Raw genomic sequence first — 18,665 nt, 5'->3', positions numbered from 1 at the left:
TTTTTGATGGCTAAAATAAAACTTTAGTGCGCATTTTGGCGTCTAAAAATTCTCTTTGTGTCTTGCGTTCAGTACTCATGATACAAAAAGTCAGTGTACTATAGACAAGGATAGCATACACAAGGTTCTGGTGGTAATACAGCAAAATACACTCTCCAAGGACTTCCATAATTCGTATTGTAACTGTGAGACTATTTTCCAGATGATGGCACTTAAATAGGCTTACTTTAAATCTTTCTGCCGTTTTAACGTTGAAAGTTTATCTCTGCCTGTGTGCTAAAAATCCGGGCGAAAGAGGCATCGAAGGTTGAAGAACGATATGACAGTGTCGGCGAGGGGGTGGTATTTTCGCTAGCGGGGTCGAAAATTATTAGTTTCAAATTTTCTCAGTGGTGAAACCAGTGAGGGAGCTAAGGAAACCGTATACTTAAAGTGATTTTAAAAAAAAGTATGCAAAGGTTATGTGCGGGCGCACAAGGCTAAACTCTCGGGATGTCACTCTGCCAGATAAAGTATACAGGCTATCATACACTCGAGGACAGAAGTCTGTGGACCACATGTTTCTCAAACGAAACCAATAGCTCTAATATTAACCGGTGGCTGAAGACCACTCTTGTGGAGATAAAAGAACAAGATTCTGACTTTCACCTCCACAAGTGTGGTCTCCAGCCGCCGACTAATTGCAGAACTATTTGCTTCGTTTGAGGAACACGTGGTCCACAGACATTTGTACTCGACTGTACTCTTTCTATCTAGCAGCTGTTTGCTCTTCCCAAATTGCCTAAGAAGAAAAATTCGCCACTCGGCTGCAGACTTGTATCTTCAGAAGTTTCCTAATAGAAGGGGTATATCCACTCTTCTAGAAAGCGTGCGCGGCACTCTGGCTTACCAGGACTGCACCGGTTCTGGAAAATGAAGCGCAATGTGGGACAAGCGCATTCTCCATTGAAAGGCATTGCCAGCAGTCCTTCACTTTCAGAAGCGTACCGGAAGCATTGCAGTGAGAGGACACGTCTTCAGCTACACTCTCGTAATGAAAGGACACCTGAAAGAGTCTGTTTCTATATAAGCGCTGTTCGTTGGAAATGTAGTGTAAACAGTCCATTCGCTATGGGCGGCTTAAATAGACGAAGTCATGGGTGCCTGTAATGCTGCAGTATTTTCTAAATTACACTGTGGAAACGTAGCTCTATAAGCTCTTGCCTCTTGTGTGTATTCAGTGATACGCTAGGACAAGCTTGTTTAGATATCATTTCTCGCCATCATTTCAGCAATACCCATGCACTATGTATCTGCTTCTCTCTGAAAAAGCATGACATATTTGCTGAGCAAACAGCTGACCGTGACTAACAAAGCATCATTGAGTGGTTATAAATTACTTTATTTGGGAACGTTTACTGAAGGTAATATCTGCTTTTGCTTCTTGATACATAAGTGCGCGATGACAAATATATTGCAGACAACACAGTCCTTTGCTGGAGCCCTTTTTGTTCAAAACTTGATCAAAATAAGCATAGGAATGAAAGAATAAACACTTGCGGCGGCACAGATTGCAGTTACTGAGTAAAGCAGCTGAGCATGGCAGCACAAAGCTTCCACTCAGCAGTGCACATTCCGTCTACACCCCCGCACACACACTTCGCGAATGCACAAACCTCGAATTCAGCACTGATAATGCCGCGACCCTGCTGTTGCGTGTCGCCATGGGTCCACGACGCGCGGATTGTTTGGAATGGTTCGCACCAATGAATCTCGTATTGCTTGCTCGAGTCGCCACTGATTAAAACGAGAGTGCAGCTGTTGACTCAGCTCTCTCCTGCCTCTGGCGAGACGAGGAGCGGGATTGAGCGAAGCAGGTTTGCGCACCGGCTAATTACGCCCTTCAAAAGGTTCCTTCCGCGGCGGCTTCAGACGCAGAAGCGAACGCCGCGACGTAATAAGCTCGTTATAGATAGGTACGCGCAGAAGAGATGTGCAAACACTCGTGGTCACTGACTGGCAACGCTAACGTACCGCCAACTCGAAGAACCCTTTGAGCAGGCAGGCATGCAAACTTAAAACAAAAGGAGTGGCGTGTTCTCATTACTAGATTCAACTGAATGGGGTATACAGTAGCTGAAACTATGAAAGGGAACATGCAATCGTCTGCCGCTCCGCAATGTCCGCGAAGCGGCGCCTGCTATTCAGATTATTGACATGCCAAGTCACGGCTTTTTTGAAGCAGGGACCGAGATTACGCAAGGCTTGTATTCGATGTTTTTTGTTTCGTTCTAGGTAACGTTACAAATATTCATTTCCTCACGCGACATTGTTCCTGGTTCTTGAACGTGTCTGTGACGTGGCATGGTGGACTGTAAGGGCTGGACTCAACTGAAAGGAAAAGAACTACTGCGAATTCTCAAAAGCGTTCGGCACAATCATAGAAAGGCACTAAAGTGCTTGCGGTATCCAACTCTTTGTTCTGTCTCCGTTCCTGTGCCGTAATTTACTTGCGTTTTCATGCTTACGTGTTCTCTGGACTGAGAAAGTGGATGGGAAAAATATTTAAGCTCATGGGCGTCCGGAGGGGGGGGCAAGGGGGGGCGGCTGCACCCCCCTGGAAAATCACTCCCTCGAACCGTGAGTGATGGCCGCACGCCAGGGGCCGTGGTGGGCTCAGCCAAAAGGGTAAAAGCAGCTCCGCTTGCACGCTTTGGGTCACATCTGCGAAATGCCGCGTCCGGGCACGCGTCTTTATGCCGTTTTCAAACCACGCCATCGTTAGCTCTGTTGAAGGCCGACCTGTTGCAGACATACAGCGGCACCGGCGAGCATGTGTTTCAAGCCGTCTTGAAATGGGTGCCTGTTTCTTTGATCTCTAGACAGATAGCGACACGGAGGCAGACAGTGCACAGTGCATCTTGTTTTCGCCTTCGTTATGCCGGCCACCGATGAATTCTTCAGGAGGGAAAGACAAATCAGCCGTGTCCACCCCCGCTTTGTCGGGCTGCTCATGGGCAAGCGGGCGATCAGTTGGCGCCGCCGCCGCTCGCTGTGCCTCCGATCCACGGGAGAGCGCAGTGCGGTAGAAGCGCCGCTATCAGAATCTTCGGCAAAGGAGATTAGCATCTTTTGTTCACGGCGACGCAGTCTCCAGAGGCGCCCCCACACCAGCGTCCCTTGCGTCTTCTCCGAAAACCAGCGCCTTTGGTCAACGCAGCCCGATGGCGCCTGCCTGGCTCGCCTGTCACCTCTGGCTGGGCCTCAAATGACAACAGCGCCCGTGTACTGTGCGAGGTCAGTGCCCGGTAAAGAGACCCAGGTGGTCGACATTATCCGGAGCTCTGTACTACTCCGTTCCTCATAACCTGAGTCGTTTTGGGGCTCTGAACCCCATAAAAACACACAAAATAAATTTTCCTACCGGAGTGGCGAGTGTCCCTTCCCCTTGGAAGTCGCACGGAAGTAAGCCCTTGCACGTGTGCGCGCCTCTGTATTTGTGCTTCGGTGTTTTTAGTGGCCGTTTGTCAACGAAGCTGAGAACAACCAAGACAGTGGACGAGAAAACTACGAGCGGCGAGCAGTGTGCGTGCGGTTGCTCGACTGTGCGGATGCGCGAGCAAGATGGAGCGAGGTGTATGAAGCTGCGAGCGTGCATTTATCTTGTAAATAAGTTTTCGTTGTATGTATAGACATCTTTTGTTTTCAACGTGCGCGTTCAACCGTTTTTCCAATCAATGTGTGTGACGAGTGTGCACCGAGAGCGTGTAATGAAGCACAGAAATGAATTTATCACCCGTGTAATCACGCAATTCGCCCAGAAAAATCCGTGGAGTCTACAGTTGCTGTTCAAGGAAGACTGACTGAGTGACTGTAGTTGCGTGTTTGTGACCATATTGGGCTGTGTGCTGGTCATCAATCCGGGTGAGTCGAGAACCCGTATGCAGCAATACTGAGCACTCTTCTCCACGAAGTGACAGTATATTTTTGGATTTTTTATTAATTTTAATTGTTTCTTCGTTGATAAACTGCAATGTATCTCTCCTAGCCACACTTTAATTTGCTGTTTGTAATTTTAAGGCGGAAGCCTTTAATGTCTCATCGTTGTAAGCAGCAGTTGTCGACAGAAAATGTCACGCTTTTCAATTGGTGGAAACGGTCGTGACGTCACAGTGCGCGAATTTCAAACGGGGCCAATTGTACTTTGGCTAGTAACCATGCAACCAATTGAAGCGATCGTATAGTGATGCTTTAATTAAGTGGGACTGAGCTTAGTTAATTGCTTAATCACCCAATTAGCCTAATTAGCTTTACTAGTCAGGCCATATAAATAAATAAAACCGATTAAGAAATTGGTCGAGCTCAGGAATCGAACCCCGGTCTTCGGCGTGAGAGACGAGCATGCTATCCACTCCGCCACGCCAGCTCGATGGTTTGGAATGAACAAAGGCGCGTCTGGTGTCTTCACTCACTCTCATCCTCCTCCATTCCCTTCCCGCGACGTTTAGGTGTCCACCGACAAATGAGAAACAGATACATTTCCTTTCCTAAAAAACCAATTTACCGACGAGCGAGGCGTAGAAGCGAATGGGCGATGGCGTTCTATGGACTCCCTGGCAGCGTTGCAAGACGCTGTCGCGTTCCACTCTTAGGGGCATCAGTGACCACACTTTAGGTCAAAAAAGTGCCCCCCTGAATTTTGTGAGACAGTTACTGCGTAATTTCCTTTCCTCAAATACAATTTTCATTTTCTTCATTACGGCTCCTCTTTATCTATCTTCTTTCACTCCCACTTCCTCCCTTCCTCTACGGTGCGGTTCAGGTGTCCACCGAGATGACAGAGAATTACTGCCCCATTTCCTTTCCTCAAAAAGCGTTGCGTTCAGAGGGCAAGGCATCGCGCTGAACGGGTGGTGTTCCGTGGACTCCCTGGCAGCGCTACAACGCGCTGTCGCGTTCCACTCCTAAAGGCGAAGCTTAAGCGTCATTAATTAGCAGTTAATTAATATTCAGGAATTAATTAGTAATTAACCATTAATTAATGATTTGTCATCACTTAGTAATTAGTACTCAATTATATGTGACGCCACCGGTGCCACAGAAACAGCGAAGGTGGTGCGGAAAACGCTTCCGCCTCTACCCACTTTAGACAGTCAAAGTGCCCCCTGAATTTTTTATTTCATGTGTGTATTTCACTTATTTTTTATTTATATATAAATAAATAAATTCATACCGCAAATAGTGCCTTTTTGCTACGAACATGCCCCCCCCCCCCCCCTCCGGCGCCAACAACCAATGGGGCCCCCCCCTGCAAAAAATTCTGCGGACGCCCTTGTTTAAGCTCTTTTCATTTGACTCCATTTAGTCGCTATCGTCCGGCGCGAAGACTTGCTTATTCTAGCTATAACGAAGGCATGGTGGCGCCCACGGCAAAGAAGTGGGAACAAGAATAGAAGCAGATTGGTGTAATGCCGCGGTCTTAATACGACTCAACGCGAAGTCTGAATATGTCATACGGCATGCAAGTTCACCGGCGGTTACCCAGCCTAGGTGACGTGACTAAGACGGGAATCCTGCGAATGCACTAGCGCTTGACGAGGTTTCGTTTTAATAGTAGAACTTTTTGGCCGGTTAGTTGGTACATCGTCGTACGCCAAAAAAAGGACGAAACATGAAGGTTCTATGTTTCCTTCCTGTATCGTTCTTTTGTTGGCGTACAACATTCTTTCAAGACGATTTCGTTTTAAAAGCCCAAAATTGGGTGTGCCTCTAGCCTGAAAAACACCCAAGGCGGCAATGAGGGTCCACAGCTCTGATCCATCTGTATCTTCGGCGAGTTCACACACAGTGAGAGGATAAAATTGATGCGGTTGCAGTGAGACCAAAACAAAACAAAAAAACTAAAACTAAGAAAGCAAGAAAGCAAACAGAGTTATAAAAGTGCATCTATTAGGCAATTATTCCACCATAAAGAGAAGTGGTGTGTATGCGCTTAGATTTCCTTCACCGCTTTCTTCGATTTACTCTTCTTGTCTGAACTACAGCCTCATGTCTGAGCATGAAGCGGCCCCTGATGGCATGAAGAAAACCTTCGCGGGGCGCAGCGCTCTACGAAAACAGTTCTCCCAGCTCTCCAGGTGCGCGGTAAGGGGCGAAAAAATAAGCGCTCCAGACACGGTGCTCGCAAACGAGGTTTAAGAATTCACCGCTGATTCCGTGTTCCTGGGGAATGCGCCTGCCCATTTCCACCAAGGCGCGCCGCATTCTTTCTGCCTTTTTGTGCGTGCGCGGGCGTTCGTAAGCGCCTGCCTTTGATTGCGGTGTTTGTTTAGGCGGGGCTGCTTGCTCACTTTTAAGGAAATTGTCATGCGGAGAATTTCGGTTCTTGTTTGTTTGCGAGTTTGCAGCGGCGGAAATCAAGTACGCGAGGTTCAAAATCCCGCTAATTATCCGGTATGAACAGCCTGTTAAGCTTCTTCTATTTGTTACTTTTAGTTGCTCAAAGCAAACGCGATGCACAATGAAGGCTCGCGCTTTCACTCGGCCGCAAGGAAAAGAAAAAGCTCTTTGCTATTAAAATGTCGTCGCTTGCGTGCTAATTGGACGGCCTGTTCAGTAAACGCTAGAGGCGCCTTAAGTTCCAGCGAGCGCCGGAAACATGTGTTTGAACATCACGGCACTGTGTGTGGCAGTTGGAAATTCATGCAACGCGTTCATAGCTAGCATGGGAGCAAAATTAGAAGGAAGGCGCAAGAGATGTTGGAGCTTCCAAATTTAAAGCTCTATGTCGATGTGGCGCGTTTAGTTAGGGACTTCGTTAAATCCAGAAAGGTTTGGGAATCGTACGTGCGGACCTGGGCTCTTATTGTTTGGTGCCTCCAAATTGTACCGAATCCTAAACTTTTGCCGGCATACCAACAGACATTCAGTAGAAGTTGCACAAAGAGGGAAAAGTACGCAGTTGCTAACAATCCTTTATATCCGATGCACTGTCTGGTCGAGTAGTTTATTCATTGCAATTACTGCGGCCAAGAAAGGCTTAGATCGCGTACTATAGGCAAGGCAGCACTATAGTAGCCGGCGTTGTACTATAAAACCTGTTGCATAATAGAACTGTGGACACGACGCCATAATACTTGGCTTACGTGTACAATATCGGCTGGTCGACTATGCTGTTATAGTGGCAGGAGCGAGCTTTTATATTCCTCGCATTGCGGCGATTGAGGCACACACACCATGGCAAAAAGCAAAACGACTGTGCGATTAAATTCTTCTGCGCAAAATAAGAAAGGGCAAGATACCCAGCAAGTAAAGAATTATTTACGTAAGTACTGCGCTCGTCGCAGTAAACTCTTTCTGGGGAAAAAGGAAGGATGTTTATTTGCTTAGCCTTTCTTTTATCGATTAATCTCTGCATAAAAGAAAGCACTGCTGGCCCCTCTCAAACGCGACTTAAGAAAAGGGATACTGAGGCGCTGTTCACACTTCTCAGGCATTTCATTGCCTTTTCATCGATCTCCTACTCACCTGCACTTTTAAAAATAAACTTCCTATCCTATCTATAATGATTACAATTTTAAGGCTCTTTTTTTTGCGATGGCACGAGGCTGCCACCAGAAAAATAAAGAGGCGACCAAGGGGTATGGAAACTTCTAGCAAGTGTTAATTGCGATTACAACTGAGCAGTGGCGTAGCCAGAAATTTTGATGTTGCAGCGCGGCCTCCTCATAGAATTTGGAAAGGGGTCAAACGCACGAATAATAACTGCATTGCCTTTGACACTGACATTGTGTATTAACGCTGCGCATTGTCCAGACAAGTGAATTATGCATTTTTTAAATAAAAGAATATCTTCGCATGTCTTAAAAATTGTGGCATACAACTGATACCCATGCTTCCATATTTTTTCGTATTTAATAAGTAAAGAAAATATCACACGAAGTCTAGAACTGAAGCCCCATATGCCACCCCCCCCCCCCTCCCCCCCTGGCTACGCCCCTGCAACTGAGAGTTTTGCAAAGAGCTGCTGCGAAAGTTTGCGCCTCATAAATTCTCTCCTGGAACCTCTTCTGACGAGGAGTCCTTCTTCAAAGCAGCTGCGCAATTCCATCATTAACTCTCCGCTACATTTTATAATGAGCCCCAGGGTTGACGTGGCAATTATCGCCTCGCTTTGATCCTTCTGAAAGCTCAACCCCTTTGAGGTTTTTGAGCTCGAGATCTCTACCTTCTCATTCTACTTCCGTTCACATAGTTCACTTCCCTCTGATTTTGCACGGTTTTTGTGGTTTTTTGGCTTTCTGGGGAAGAGTTATAAGTTTAAAGAAAACTAGGAGGAAAATGGAGAGTACATTGCACCTTGGGGCATTGGACACGGATTTAAGGGGTACATGTATGTAGAGCAGGGTACTAACCATGCACTTGCATTTCTTCATTCTATCGACCCACAACTTACATCTAGACTTCAGTGTAGACTTTCTCGCCATCTGGATTCTGTCTACCATTACCTTCGACAAAACGAAGCTTTCTAAAACAGCTTCTAACAGCACTTAGCTCAAGCGAACAGTTCTCACTGTAACAACTGTGGCTCAGTTGAAGCAGTGAAGCGCATTCTATTAGAATGCGCACCTTGAGCTGACAAGCGAGCTTATTGAGAGCACCAAATGGCGACTCGCACACAAGTGCCACAAAACAGTGAGCTGTGTTTCAGCTTCCTCAGCCTGCCCTGCACAGTAATTCTTACGAAGTGACCATTTGCTGAACTTTGTCTGTTTACAGAATACACGGGACTAATTGTCAAAACTTAAATCAGTGTTGTCTCCCCGTTTATGTGTATTGGCCCTGCACTCAAGTTTTTTCTGTCCACCTGCCGGACATAGACTTCTTCAAACTCAATGTGCATTTCCCTTTAATATCTACCGGCTCCAATTAAATGACTGCGTATCTTTTATGTATTTTAATTTTTTTTATTCGACTATTTGCTGCAACTGTCTCCTGCTGTCTTTATCTCCCAAAATCCTTTCCCAACGCAGAGTAATATGTCAGGGCTGTTTAAACGCCAGAAAAAATCTTTTTCGTTCAAGAGCTTCTCTCTCTATCTACCTACCTACCTATTTATACGTCTCTATTACTCACTTCGTAATGTCTGTTTTTTTTTTGCGTTTTTTGCATTGCCAAGCAAAGGCCAACTTTCAACTTTACCACAGGGACATCGCGAGCGAATAAGACTTTTCATCGCTAGCTCACATGCTTCTGTACCGACTGCTGTGATCAGTTATTAAAAACAAACCCTTTCTTTTCTGCTTTTCCACTTTTTTATCATATATTTTCGCTAAGGGCTTCTTTGATTTCTTCACTATTTTATACTGGGAGCAAAGGCACATAACATCCTTTCGAAAAAGCATTAATAGTTTGCGGCTTGTAAAAAACGAAATGAATTTTCACGAACATACAAAACAAGCATGTGTAATCTTGCTCTACCAGAACGGAGCAGCGACCATGCATTTCATAATAGAAATATCTTCATAGATGGATTTCTATAGTTGATTCAAAGTTCGTATTTTCAACATTCGCTTCTTTAACTCACCCTCCGGCCGTTAGCAAGTCGGCAATCACGAACTGGGTATAGCGCCCGAGGAACATGGTCAAGTTCAAATCTTATTAGGTGCGCTCCATCCAAAAACTGTCGTTACCTGAGGCTATTAAACAAGTGAGCTTGAACTGATGGGCACTTTATGAAGTTAATGGACTTTTTTTTTTAGTTTGTCTCTTGCAAGTGTGTAATTTGAACTTAAGGAAAATTAAATTATAGATTCGGTACCTTGAAAAACAGCCAGTAATATGCACTTACCCTTAGAAGGTTCCCGTCATTAATTTTCTTTGTGACCCTCATACCTTGAATCGTCCATTTCTTTGTTTTTGTTTTGCTTAGGGACGTGGCTGCGAACTCAATATTTACGATACTGAACAGAAAAAGCCGCAGATATTTTCTTCTGTGCGCCAACATGCAGTCTTTTCATCTGAAATACAATCTCTGTACAACCCACAGCGGCAGGATAGGGCATTTCAGCTCACTACCAACTACGTTAAATTGCTGCTAACGTCAAGTTTCCTCGCTCACAGTGCGGCCCTTAGCGTTTAAATCGCCACTAAGTCTTACTTTTTGCAGTAAGTTGTCACACAACCCTGCAACACTGAATGTTGTTTTGAGCACTTCTGTGTTCCCTACAGTAGCTGAGCTGCTATCATTGTTGGTCTGTGTTAAACTCTTTAAAATAAAAAAAAAATGTTTCAGGCATTGTCTGCCGCAACCACGCTGTGTGTGCCATAAACAATAGCCGGAGAATTGCCACATGGCTAAATATCTTAGTTATTGTTATTATGTGAGAATCCTTGGGTGAAATTTTTGTGCTCTGGTGTAGGTTAACGATCCTGAAGCTTCAAGCGTGGATAAAAGAGACGCAATGCACGGGGGCTCCGGAACAACTGCGACGATGTAGCGGTTTACCGTCTCCTGCTAAATTAATTTGAAGGTAATGGATTACAATGCCCGTTTTCAACACGCACATCGCATCCATATGAGTGAAAACTCACTCATACGTGAGCTTTTACGAAACGAGTAGGTACAGACTCTAACCCATGAGCTGGGGTCGGGCACCGACCCGGGTCAGGAGCTGCGACGGGGCACGGCACTATACCTAACAGAACGCGCCGTTATTGATCGCCTTCAGCCAACAGAACAAGGAATTCCAGACAACAACAACAAAAAAAAAACACCCGACCAGCACTAAATTTGTACCGGACGAGATCACGGCCTCCTGCAGCGGTCAGACGCATCTCGCACGTGACGCGACGCTTGGCCTGGCGATATTGCTCGACCTCCCGTGGCAGCGGACAAATCATCGGGACAGCGATCCAGGCGTGACCAACTTCGCACGCGTGGATAGTTCCAGAGTCGGGCGCCACACTTTCGACCTCCTGATGCTCGCTCCTCTGTGACGAGAAAGTTTATGCGTTACTAGAGGTCGCACGCAGTGGGTGAATGCTGCGCAAAAGAATACCGATGCTCCGCTCGGAGAGTAATCAGACCGCTTGAAAATATGCATTTTTTTCTCGCAGCGGCTATGAGAAACGCTGACGAACGCACTATGCCGCCAGTTCCTACTTTCGCTGCTAATTCATGCTTTTAAGGAATGTGATAATTTTGCAAAATGTCGCATGCGACCTGGGCCAGGCTTAATATTGCAAAATTCATCTGGTGCACATTAGGTGAATTCAATCGGAGCAGTATTTCTGGTCGTTGAAATGATCAGTCATGATATTTGTGTTAGTTGCGAAAAAATTGTTAACGTTTCAGGTATTATTGGTGCCTCAAATGCTTAAAGATTTCCAGATTTCCTGCTTCAATCCTGGTAACAAGACAGAAAAAAATAGCAAAATTCTTCCAAGTGAGGAAGTTTTCTAAGTGTTAATTTTCGTGCTTCCCAGCCGAAGAGCATTTCAGATTCAGCCGGTCAGTAACCTTAACAGAACTTCGTATGCTTCGCAAATCTAACCTTTTTTTTTTAGCTAAGGGGCAATGATGCGAAACATCTACGTGAAGATAGTCAAACGAAAAGCGAAACCACAAATCCACGAACGTGTCTCGTCCTGTGCGACGGAGCATCCTCTATCGGTCAATTCGCTCCCTTCTCATTTCACTCTTGCTTCACGCACACGAGAGAAAGCAGAACAACAAAGCGTCAATCCCCAACTCCATCCTTTCACGCCGATCCTTTCAAGGCGTGCCGAATCAGTCTCAAAAAAATATCTTACCGCGTTTCCGATTGAGTTTGTCCTCCAGTCCTGGGTATTTCTGGGCATCACTCTCTCCTCCCTCTTTTTACCACCTTCCCCTTATCCTTCCTCATCTCTTTTTCCGCTCGAACGCCACCGCCCCAGGCTGGATGCTGTGACTGGCAGACATTTGCCGGCCGAGCAGCCATGGCTGTTCTCCCTTGGCCTCACACGCTTCTCTCTGGGTGTGCTTCCTTGTAAGGTTTTTTTCGGGATGAAAGGCTTATCGGATTACTCGCTACAGGACGTCGTCGGCTTTCGACAGACACGTAAGGATAAAAAATGTTTTCGCCTGGCCTGCGGTGATAGCCACCAATCAGAAGATTAGAAATCCCTGTACGCGGCTTTGGCCGCTCCTCCGCCGGCTGTGGTCGTCGTCGTGGCCTGGTTACTCCGTGTGTTTCTTTGCCTCACCAGATCGGCGCGGCAGGGTCTCGTTTTTCTCCTTCCTCGCCGGCGTCGGCGGCGGCTAATTCTATTAGGCTGCGCCGGTTGCGAGGGGGCGATAATTCTTGACGCGAGTGGCGTCGCTCCCTCCGAAATAGATCGCGCACTCCCTCGCGCACGGCAACGTGGCTTTTGACGCGAAGATGCCAGGTTGCGAAATCGTCACGGAATTAGCCGCGGGCGCTGCTCGTCTGTGGATGATGTTGGCCAGCTCTCGGAACGACTGCGGTAAACAGATTGCGTCGAAGTGTGCGCGGTGACAAGGCCTGACACATTAGCTGCTGGCGTTGCAGAGCACGAGAGCCAACACTGGAAAGGAACGGCCGTCTTTCTCTTACCTGGCGCTTAAAAATATTGAGTTTATACAGAGGTACGGGTAGACAGATGTATGGCGAAATGTTCCAGGCGCTCTTGAGAAACATGGATTGGCCCAAGCTAAAAGCTCGGGTGAGGCATCGGGATATGTCATGAGGAGTCGTTACTTACTCTGGGCGTCTTGGTAAACAGAGAGCAGGGAAGCCGGAATCCTTGACAGCACAAGCCGGTACAAGAGTCAGAAAGAAAGGCTCTGTCCACTTTCAAGCGCTGACCAGACGAAGGCAAATCATCGTGTCGCAATGTTGGTCACTAAACTCTGGACTTCGTACCGGCCCTTGTTCCAACATTTGTGGTCAGGGCGCCGAGGCAATATTGTTTTAGATCAGGTTATGATGTGAGGAGTTGCTTGAGGTTGACGAATAAAGACTGACTCATAAAGTGCGCAAAGCTCTTGCTAATTTATGGGTGAGATGAGTGCTTTAGTGATGGTAGCTATACCTTCATCGCTTGGGTGGGTTGCTATATCTGTGCAAGCAAAAATTAAAAAAAAAAGTGACGGACGATTTAGCGTGATTAGTCTAACTGCTAATTAGGCACAAATAGAAGTTGGTCCATTTCTCGGCGCAATCCGCTCATTAAAAGTTTATCGTTTAAGTCGCCCAGCATCGTACATGTTGCCCCAACTAGTCATATAACCCGCCCAGCTCAGTTACAGGCTTCGTACGCATTCAGTATTATGACCGCGTGAGGAGTTAGTTCAGCTGGCGAGAAGCCATTCATTTCAGGGAAAAGGTGACCAAGCTTCCATAAAGCACTCCGTGTACAAATACGTAATGCAAGAAAACCTCTCTAGGACTCACGCCGAGTCGCTGGCAACGAAGTTAAAGTGACAAGTCGTTCTAATAGCACAAGAAAAGGCTTCAGAAGCCCCCAGTTAAATCTACTGATGCCGAAACTTATATGTGAAACCAAAATAAGCTCCTAATCTTAAAAGCGGTGGATAAAACTCCCGAACACCGACTGCACATCTCAACAGTGGCATGACATAGTTAGACCAACCTCTGGAGGGCGCTTAGATGGCCTCGTACGTACTACAGCAACGATAAAAAAAAAAACAGATATAAAATAAACCAAATCCGGAAGTGTTCGCGACTTAACTCCCGACAGAACATTGCTAATCAACGACCTGTGCTTTGTTCGCTCCAAACTTCTTATTCTTAGGAACAACTGTTTTGTGTCTGTTTTCTTATTCTGATCACTTCGCTTCTTTTTCTTATATTGCTTTCGTGCTTTCCTCTCCATCCCCTGCGCGCCTTAGCTGCTCTGTTCGGCCTGGCTTTGTGCAGAATTCTAAAGAAAAAAAGACCCGTAATTAGACGTGCACACAATGGCGTTCTTTGTGATATTTTTCTCTCACAGGTCGCTGTAGGTTGCGACAGAAAGGCAGGGGGGGGGGGGGGGGGACATGTTCGCCAATTGGCTTCAGGAGTTGGGCTCCGAAACTAGGAGCACAACGGCGGGGAAGTATAACGCCGTTAATTTCCGGTGTTCGGCCACACACTCTCTACTTCCCTTCTTTATTGGTTCTCTTTTTGTTCGTGTAGCCACTCCTTGCAAGTATTAGATGCTAGCATTCTTTGAAGGTATAAGTGATGAAAACGTCCAGCTAACAGTCTCGAGTAGGGAGATGCGTAAAAGAAAAAAACGGTCCCAGGAATTTACTGGGCGATTAATTCGACAAAAAGTGAACTGAGAACATGGTTTAGTAACTTTCTTTCTGTTTTCACTACAATCGAAAATATTCTCAAGACCATCAGAGCAGCGGTGCACAGAGGTGGCAACTTGACTAGATACCCTATCCGTGAAATGAACGTTAGCTTAGTTATACAATGTGCAAGGTTATTCCATTCGTTTCCTCTGCTCTTCTTCATGAATGCAGCAGGCGACAGTAAATTAGCAAGTCAAATTAAACTAGGTGCAATATGATTAAACCAGGAGTGACATCACGTCTTTTGAAAATACTTGCGAAGTATCACGAAAAACAGCCCAAGCTTAACATGACATTCAGGCGGCCTTGTTGAATAGCGTTATTCGTTGCTCATAGGACAGTAAAAAAAGAAGCCTATGAGAGACTAGCATAAATCACAAGACAGAGCAGTTTTCGCCATGTATTTAATTCCCAAAAAGTCACGTGTAAGAAAATTCTGAAAGCAAAGTGCACTTCAAGAAAAAAAAACTAAAGGAAATAATACCAAACACCTGGACAAAATATTCCCTTGCATGTTCTGAACACCTGATGATTATGCGAACGTCCGGCTGACAATAATGTGTAAAACTCTGCGAAAGTACACACCGAGAAATTAGGGTCACAACAATTATCCAGAACGCTGTCGAACAAGGCTCTGTCGCCGTCACTTTGATCATGTTCGCCTGCGCTCTCTTGCGTTATTATTTCTTCTTTTTGTTCAAATATGTTTTGCTTCCGGATATTTTTTCGTAAATGATTGCCTCGAAAGTTGTATTTATTGCAAGAAAGAGAGATGTATCCTCTCTCTGTGTCAGGCTTTTATGCTCCTAGTTTTGCGCTTGTATCACTTATGAACAGGCCAGACTTTTCAACTGCGCACCCTTAACAGCATTCGTATAGCGCAAAAAAAGTCTATCGAACCTACTGTCAGTTTCACTTTGCTAATGTTGCAGACCCATGTCTCTACTCACAGTAGCGTTCTGAGCATTTGTCTCAAACTAAAAATTATACTTTGAAATTTCTTTGCTGACTAGCAGCTAGGATTACCGCTTTACTGATTCCCATCAGCATGTTCGACAAACAAAACTATCTAATATAGCTTTTAGGGGTTTTTGATACACCTAGCTTTTTGTATTCTGCTTATTTCTTGCACTGATGTGCTCAGATTGTTCGCTCTTCCTGTTTGCAATGTACTTGAACCTCGTTTGATGTTTTTCTCCTTTATTTATTGACGAAACAATTTGTTTTATCGTTTTATTGACGAATCAATTTGTTCGTGCAGGCGTGAATGGTAAAGCCGGATCATTTCACCGCGCAAACACGGCGAGACTGGCTTAACACTGTTTCTCATTACAATCGCTGTTTTTTTCGTGAGAGAATTCCCTGACTTTTAAAGTTTGCGGTTAAGATGGGTATAGTTCAACACATTTTCTCGTTTGCTCTTTCAGTCCATGCACATCCTAGTATCCTTTTCCCTCATAGCTACAGGAACTTCGTGATGCGTTTCCAGATTTCTCAGATGTACACGCGCTAGATAGGTATTAGAATGACGCATGCATAGAGCTTGGCAAGTGTTAACGGCATGGAAACACTTCTTTTCGAATGCTTTCTTTCCATATAGATTACTAGAACAGACTACCTTACTTAGACTTCACTATAAAAGAGGAATCGCAATAGTGTTTTCTTCATTCTGGACTCTCACGGGACAATGACCACGCAAGCTCTCGTTCATTAATATTGCCACTCACCGCCACATTTTCTCTCTTCTATTGGGTCGCACTACTTCACTCGGCTGTCACGCCTGAGTACGGGTTTCTCCGGTCCGCCGGTCGCCACTACCAAGTCCCTTCTGGGACGGCCTCGAGAAGTGCCGCCTTGGGAAATAACTGCCTCGCTGATTTTAGCCAGCAAGAATGGAATTGGTTCGCTCGAGTCGAGCTCGTGGACTCTGCCACGAGCGTCATTTGCTGCGGGTCACGCACTTGCGATGAAGAGAGGGGACGAAGCTGAGACGAAGGACGAGAAGCACGACGCTAAGGCGAAAGCTTATTTATGATCCCGTTGTCGGGCGCGCTTCGCCCCAGGCAGTGCACGATGTCGTCGCCCTCGGTTGGCCTGGGCCGCGGCCACGTGGGAGAAGAAGACCGCTTTTGTGATCCTTTCAGCGGCTGTGAGTGGAAAAGACAGAGTGGTGTTATAGATGCTGCAGCGGGGAAGGTATTTAATGAGCGGCGACCGAAGAATGTCGCGGCGTTTGTCCGAGGAATTATATCCTTGGACAAGACCTACAACATTCGGACAGTGTCTGAGACGCAACTGTATTTACTTTTTACTCCACGCGATACCAAAAACGAACCGAAAAAATTGTGCACGTGGCGTACACTGAGATGTACAGTACGCTTATGCGCGTTGCGCAGTGTACGTATTGTGCTATTGCAGGAAGGCTGTGACGGCTGTGAGAACGCAAACCTGAGAAGCGAGATATGTCCGCATTTTCGGCAAGCGTACCGTCTTACGTTATTTGGTCAGATTACTGCGCTTGGTATCTTTGTGAGCATCAGCCCACGTATATCCCTTCTGGCACCTCAAAGCTGACGGACGTTCTCGCACTGTTGATAAGAGGAGTGCAGTGCACTGCTTTCTCGCTTGCGTTGTTGCTGCTGCAAGGCGATTGCCAGCACAATTCGAAACTTCTTGAGAGTCAAGCTCACACATGTGTTTGGGGCACTAATGCCGTAGTCTTCCTTCATATATGAGAAACAGCGCGCTCTGGGCGAAGAGAATTGCCCTCTGACGGCATTGCGTTGCTGACAAAACGCTCATGAATTGTGCGTCAGCACGGTGAAGTTTTCATTTGGATCACTCGCGGTAATTTCATTAGCGGAATGGGAAAAGATCAGTACAGGACAAAATACATTTAGTGCCGATATAGAAGTTTCGTAACCTACCAGCCACAGACAATAGAAGGCTGGTTGGTTGCATGGCAGCGGAGATTTTATTTGCTCGTTGTTAAACATCACGCTAATCCTCGTTGAAAGCGAAAAATATATTTTTTGCTTCGATTTGGTTACACGGCTGAATTCACTGTCATACACCTTTTAGGTACACAATGTTTTCAGCTGGTACTTACTGCTTTTCCCCAGTATATAAGGCGTTCTGGTACCAAACACGATATAGCTCTATTATCGAAATGCGGCTACCGCGGCAGCGTTTCTTTTTTTGTTTTTTTAAAGTGAAATGGAAGACGTCGGCGTGCTAAGCTTTTCGGGAGTATTAAAGACGCTTGGATTGTCGAAATTCTTTGCGAATACTCCCCTAAACCGTAAGTTATTTCAGCTTTGGCATGTAGTGTATTCCTCACTTTTTCAAAGTTAACTTTTCCGACTAGAGTAATAATAATTCACTTCCTTTGAGTGTCTTCTTTTACTTGATGCTCGAGGATCTAGAATTAAGCTGCATCTAGAGAATAAATATAAAAAAGTGCTGTTTATAAAAAACGCAAGGAAATCTCCCCTTTAATGACCATGACTTCATAAAAAGAAATTTAGGGAACTCCAGAACGCCATAAAACGAAAGCCGGTGTCTCGGCCGACAGGATTCTAGGCGTTCCATGAGTCTTTTGGTTATGGTAAAGTTTGCAGCCCGCCTTTGATCCTCGTTAACTAGGGTTAGATTGCCTTCTTGACTATCAAGAATCTTTAACACGGTACGCTTAGGTTGCAATTCCCTAGTTATTTAGCATGTCATCATCCCCTTTTCTTTTATTCACCGTCCCTTCAGAAAAGCCACAAATGTTAAATTTAATGTTATAAACTACAAAGACAAGACGAACCCTGCCATCACTCGACAGATTTAATTACGAGAACGCTGGTAAAAGCTCCTGCCGCCCACAGTGCACGAGATTCTTGAATTAAAGGAAAAGTATTATTGAGTGTTCTGGGACGTGATCGTGGCAGCAAATTTCACTGAGAACGACTTGCGAGAAAAGAGCATACCCTCCGAAGCACAGTGATACTTATACCTTTCGCAATATCCGTCATACTGCACAACATTAAAAAAATTAATTGAAACCTGTCGTTGAAACTTGCTCCATCCTGAAAAACTTTCTTAGACCTGTTTAAAAAGCGCACTGCTGCCTGATTATTTCTACTTGTTAATATGACAGAGCACTGTCCCCACTTCTTGTGGCTTTAGTGCGTGCCATTGTTGTGTTTCAGTTTATATTGCGCGCCACTTTCTTGTCAGATTTTACCCGTTGGCGCACTTGATAATTAAGGTAGCCACTCCAGCAATCGAAACTTGTGCATACAAAAGACCGTTTGACTAGTAAAGTGTGTAT

General features: G+C 45.6%; 1 protein-coding gene across 3 annotated transcripts in view; it reads left to right on the top strand.

The window, feature by feature from the left end:
- Positions 1–18,665, top strand: part of LOC149340418 (nephrin-like) — a 620,707-nt gene that overhangs the window by 478,576 nt on the left and 123,466 nt on the right. The window lies entirely within an intron of this gene.

The sequence above is a fragment of the Amblyomma mixtum genome, chromosome 6, assembly GCF_055824585.1.
Source record: "Amblyomma mixtum isolate Tamu chromosome 6, ASM5582458v1, whole genome shotgun sequence".
NCBI lineage: Eukaryota > Metazoa > Arthropoda > Arachnida > Ixodida > Ixodidae > Amblyomma > Amblyomma mixtum.
This window is presented reverse-complemented; position numbering and strand designations above follow the sequence as displayed.